This window comes from Bufo gargarizans, chromosome 7 (assembly GCF_014858855.1).
Source record: "Bufo gargarizans isolate SCDJY-AF-19 chromosome 7, ASM1485885v1, whole genome shotgun sequence".
NCBI classification, from domain to species: Eukaryota; Metazoa; Chordata; class Amphibia; order Anura; family Bufonidae; genus Bufo; species Bufo gargarizans.
In genome coordinates this window covers 143922012-143927698 of record NC_058086.1, presented here as the reverse complement: position 1 = coordinate 143927698, position 5687 = coordinate 143922012, and the positions used below count along the sequence as shown (strand labels likewise).

The 5687-nt window shown below is 42.6% G+C and overlaps 1 long non-coding RNA gene across 1 annotated transcript; it reads right to left on the bottom strand.

Annotated features, from left to right (window-relative positions):
• Positions 1 to 621: 621 nt before the first annotated feature.
• On the bottom strand, positions 622 to 1381 carry LOC122943621. The gene is made up of 3 exons (XR_006390881.1): positions 1275 to 1381; positions 866 to 921; positions 622 to 706 (listed from the first exon to the last, which is right to left on the bottom strand). It is a non-coding gene; the product is annotated as an uncharacterized LOC122943621 (long non-coding RNA).
• Between the last annotated feature and the right edge of the window lie 4306 nt (positions 1382 to 5687).

Here is a 5687-nt window from a genome sequence, read left to right as displayed (position 1 = left end):
TGTTAGCTACCTCATGTATTGACTCATTTATTAACAGGCCAGTGGTTTTGAAATGGCCCTGATGATGGTGAACCCCCAACTCATCCTTCAACACTCAGGAAAGGAAAAACCCCCTAGTGGAGGAAACCTCCAGGGAACCATGGCTGAAGGACTGCCCTTCCCCTGGGCAAGGGGGTAAAAGCCATCATTTGAGATGAGGTAGCTATGGAAAGTCCGGGTAATTGTCACATCCAGTATTTGGAAATTCTGCTAGATGTTGAATCCAGAAAATCCGGTAAATGTCAAATCCGGTATTAGGAAAGTCCGGTAAAATGTCACATCCAGTATTGAGGACAGAGACCAAGCCTGGAATCTGCCTCTTAATCCAGAAGATTCATGTCCAGCAATGTCATGATGGTTTCAGTTGTCTTGGCGCTCCACCCCTTGGATCTTATTGGGGGTTTTCAGGGTCCTGGGTCTTTTTTCTCAGGCCAATGGAGACACCTTCTCGGGACAACGTTAAAGACAAATGCTGAGAAAAAAGAAGAAAGACCATTAATTATAAAACAGCTCTATATAATATATTACTTCTCTGAAATATTTCTGGAGCACATTAGACCTTCACACGGCATCTACTCACCTGGAAATCTGTATAGTTCATTAGTTGGTATATTATCAGGCCAACAAATCCAGTCCACTCGACCACCATGCCTGTCCTGGTGTAGATCTGCAGAAGACAGAATAGAGCATTAGTGCCTGGCGGTACTCACCATGGACTCTATATGGAGTGAGATGGGAAGGTGGAGGTCAGATAGGAGCTTTTATATTACTGTTACCCAGAAAAGATGTGGATTATACAACACGGTGAAAAGTTGCATGAACTCACCTCTTCACATCGGCCAGTACATAGCTGGAAGAAGCTGATGGTCATACACACAGAAACTGGAAGGACGTGTTAAGGACAAGTAACAGAATTCATTATATTATTTTAGTGTTTCCTATACTGTGATGTCTGATCTGTGCTACAATGGGGTCAAAAGAAGCGAATAATCTCCTAGTTGCCAATAGTCCCACATTTGCCACATCTGTAAATTTGGGTTGTCCTGGGCCAAAAATGCTTGGGGCCTAGTTAACTCCACTAATGAGTGATTGTGACCTGATCATTTAAAGGAGGGGCGGGGGTCTTGGCTTAATTGACCCAAATTTACAAACAGCAGCAATGATAGCAAGTACGTATGTGTAAGTTTATCCCGCAAACAACATGGCACTATACCAGTCAGCTATAATAAGGATACAGGTCAGCAGGGCCACAATGGTCACCAAGGTTAATGCCATTCTAATGTGGCATAGGCGGCGACTGCTGAAGGATTTCTTGTACAGGCATACAGCTTGACCTAGGTTGTTAACGGCAAACAAGAAAAATGCCGGTCCTGCGGCGATCCTGTGGACTGTAGGACTGATCCTCATCTAGAAAAAAAGCAGAGGAATAAAGGTTATCAATATGGACGTCATGAAGATCTGAGAATACAGAACAGCAGAGGCCGCAGGTGGTGTAATTATACAGGGGCAGTAATACATAAGAATAGTCACCAGGGCGCGTCATTGTATTTATACACATCTCTTGACTTCAAGCGATGTCCCCTCTGTATTACTAGTCCTGAGACATCTGTATATAAACTTACCGAAACTATGGCGGTCACAGCGGTCCCAATGCAGCCCATCCATGCAATGACATAGAGGATTCTCTGGCAGATGATATGTCGCCTCTCTGATTGTTCAGACCGGATGATCATGAACCGGTACATGATGGAAGCGTTGCCAGCTCCTGAAATAGACAATACATGGGATCAGCCGGGAAAGTCCATAGACACTTGTGATAACCTCCAGGACTCAGTGATGATTATAATCTCCAGTGATGGCCGCCGCTCAGCAGTGAATAGTGATTAGGGAGAACGTCATCACTGAGCGCTGAGCCGCTGATCTCCTCATGATGTTATCTCTCTAAATCCACTTACCTAGAATGGCAGATATTAAGAAGACCACTGTAAAGACCACCGATTCGGGGAATATTGCTCCTGTGTCACTGAGAAAGAAAGCAAAATATTGGGTGTTATTAGGACACAAACGTCAGCAGGATTGCGTCATGTCTTCTAATAGCAGAGGAGACTTTATTTCCTTCCATCCTTCCAATCATCCTCCATAATATGGTCTAATGTCCAGACACAAATAGAAGACAAACAACAATGGGAACGATATGGAGCCGTCGCCCATAGCAACCAGTGAGTTGCAACTGTTATTTGTCAGAGGCCCTTTGTAAAAGGAAATCAGAAACTGAATGGGCAACTGCGTCATATTTCGCATCCCATCCCCATGCTATCACTTGCCCCACTATATAGCCATTATTTACCCAGTACAACCAGTGGTAAAAGCCAATAACACAATAATCATAATTTATTTATTCACTATAATTTTTTTTCCTCCTTCAGTTTTCTAGAAAAGTAGCACATTTTTGAGTAGGCGGCATTTTGTAGAAAATGTAAGACTTTTTTTCATTTTTAAGCCATGCTTGCAAGTTTTCCAAAAAAGTGGGTGTGTTCTAGATGGGCTCAGTAGGAGGGGGTGGGGCCTCTGCAGACTGGCAAATTTGCTTATAAGTTATGCCTGTCATAGTTGGTGCATTTTTTATTTTTTTTGGTGCATGGAGGTCAGAGATGCTCCTAATTTCTGAAGAGGCTTGTGCATCTCACTCCAGAGCAGATTAGATGAAGGCCTGTGCATGAAACCTCAGTCTTCCCGCACAATGGGATGTTTTCTGTACTAACAGTTATGAGATGGAGCTTATTAATAATCCACTAATAATAATAATAATAATAATAATCATAACATTCCAGGAATAAACTGATAATACGGTAATAACAGTAATGATACTACAGAGGAATCCCACCCCGTCCCCTCTTACCTGATGTAAGGATATTTTACATGGCCTGGGATGACAGTCAAGGCAATCAGGGCACAAAGGCCCGATAGCGTCCATATGACCCAGAGAAAAGGCAAGAATGCCAAACCCCAGATCTCCATGGCGCAAAGTAAACGACTCGCTAAGCGAAAACAAGGATTTGCTGAGCAAAAGCACAAGCCTATCTGTCTCTCTCTATATCCAGAGATATTCTGTCCGAGGTAATGTCAGGCAGTGGTTTTCCAAGGCTCAGAACTCGGTGATGTCACTAGCTTCTGTGACATCATCACACCTGCCGCAATCTGATTGGTCCTTGCTATAATCTGTAATTTCATTGGTTGTCCCCTCATGTGTGCCTTCATCACACAAACTTGAATCTGATTGGTCCTCAGTAGCTTCTGTGGTGTCATCAGTGCTCCCATCTCCACACATGCCTGTATCTGATTGGTCCTCAGTATTTTAAATATTCATATAGCTATTGCTGAGATGTTTTCAGCTCTTCAACTCCTTTGGACAAAATAATGTCTACTTTATACATGTGTCACCATATCACAGCAAAATGAGTAAAGTTAACTTGGGTGATGGACCCTGCTCCCATGTCAGCCCCTCTGCTTAACCCCTTAGGGACCCATGACGTACCAGTACGGCATGGATCCCGAGTCCTTAAGGACCCATGGCGTACCGTTACATCATGTGTTGTTCCGATCACCGCCGCCCGGTGGCACCTCGGCTAAATGTGACCCCCCCACCCCACCCCCGTGTCGGCGATCGCGGTTTGCGGCTTTTCTAAGTTGCAGCGTCGGTGGTGATATCGGGTCCCCATGGGGTTGTGGGGGGGACCCAATGGCATGGAAGGCAGCGCGATGTCTAAGGAAGGCATTGCGCTGCCTTCCGTTGAAGAGCCTGTGAGATCCAGCTCTCTGGATCTTACAGGCCGGAAGCTGTATGAGTAATACACACAGTATTACTCATACAGCCAATGCATTCCAAAACAGAAGTCTTGGAATGCATTGTAAAGGATTAGACCCCCAAAAGTTCAAGTCCCAAAGTGGGACAAAAAATAAAGTGAAAAAAAGTTGAAAAAATAAAGTTTTCCCCCCCAAAATTTAAAGTTTTAAGTAAAAATAAACAAAAACTTCATTTTCCACAAATAAAGTAAAAAAAAAAATTGGTAAAAAATAGGGGGAGAAACAAAAGTATACATATTAGGTATCGCCGCGTCCGTATCGACCGGCTATATAAACATATCACATGATCTAAGCCCTCAGATGAATACCGTAAAAAATAAAAAATAAAAACTGTGCTAAATAAACAATTTTTTTGTCACCTTACATCACAAAAGGTACAACAGCTAGCGATCAAAAAGGCGTTTGCCCACCAAAATAGTACCAATCTAACCGTCACCTCATCCCGCAAAAAATGAGCCCCTACCTGATACAATCTCCCAAAAAATAAAAAAAATTTGCCTCAGAATATGGAGACACTAAAACATCATTTTTTTGTTTTAAAAAAGCTGTTATTGTTTAAAACTTACATAAAACTTACATAAATAAAAAAAAGTATACGTATTTGGTATCGCCGCGTTCGTATTTACCGGCTCAACCTCTCAGGTGAACACCGTAAAAAATAAAAACTGTGCTAAATAAACAATTTTTTGTCACCTTACATCACAAAAAGTGTAATAGCAAGCGATTAAAAAGTCACACGCAGCCCAAAATAGTGCTAATAAAACCGTCATCTCATGCTGCAAAAACATACTCTACCCAAGGTAATCGCCCAAAAACTGAAAAAATTATGGCTCTCAGACTATGGAAACACTAAAACATGTTTTTTTTTGTTTAAAAATAGAAACCATTGTGTAAAACTTACATAAATAAAAAAAAGTATACATATTAGGTATCGCCGCATCCGTGACAACCTGGTCTATAAAAATATCACATGATCTAACCTGTCAGATGAATGTTGAAAATAACAAAAAAAAAAACAGTGCCAAAACAGCTATTTCTTGTTACCTTGCCTCACAAAAAGTGTAATATAGAGCAACCAAAAATCATATGTACCCTAAACTAGTACCAACAAAACTGCCACCCTATCCCGTAGTTTCTAAAATGGGGTCACTTTTTTGGAGTTTCTAATCTAGGGGTGAATCCAGGGGCGTAGCTAGAAATGACTGGGCCCCATAGCAAAAAAAACTTATGCCCCCTCCCCCCGGATCTCCCACCCCCACACACCTCTCGGACCTCGCTGCCACATCCGTAGCTCCTCATGCACTTGCGACGGTTACGCGTAGGACTGAGCACAGACATGTATGAATCTAAAGGTCTGTGTATTAAAGAAGATTGTTAAATTGTACAGGGGTCTGTAACACAAGAAGGTGAAAGTACATATCGTGGGGTGTGTATGTGTATTAGACAGAAAGTAGGGATATATATCTTGTGTAGTTTAGGTATTAGGGAGAGTAAGGGGTATATATCTAGTGCTGATACACGTGTAGGTGAAGAGCCGCTTTGACATAATTCGTCTCTTTCATATTATAAGCTCCTCTTATATATAATTTACTTACAGTTCTGAAGACTCAGGGGTGCTGGCTGGCTTGGTCTCAGGGGTGCTGGCTGGCTTGGTTTCAGGGTTGCTGGCAGGCTTGGTCTCAGGGGGTCCGGCAGGCTTGGTCTCAGGGGTAGAGTTGTCGCGAACATAAAATTTTCCGTTCGCCAACGGCGAACGCAAGTTTCTGCAAGTGTTTGCGAATGGG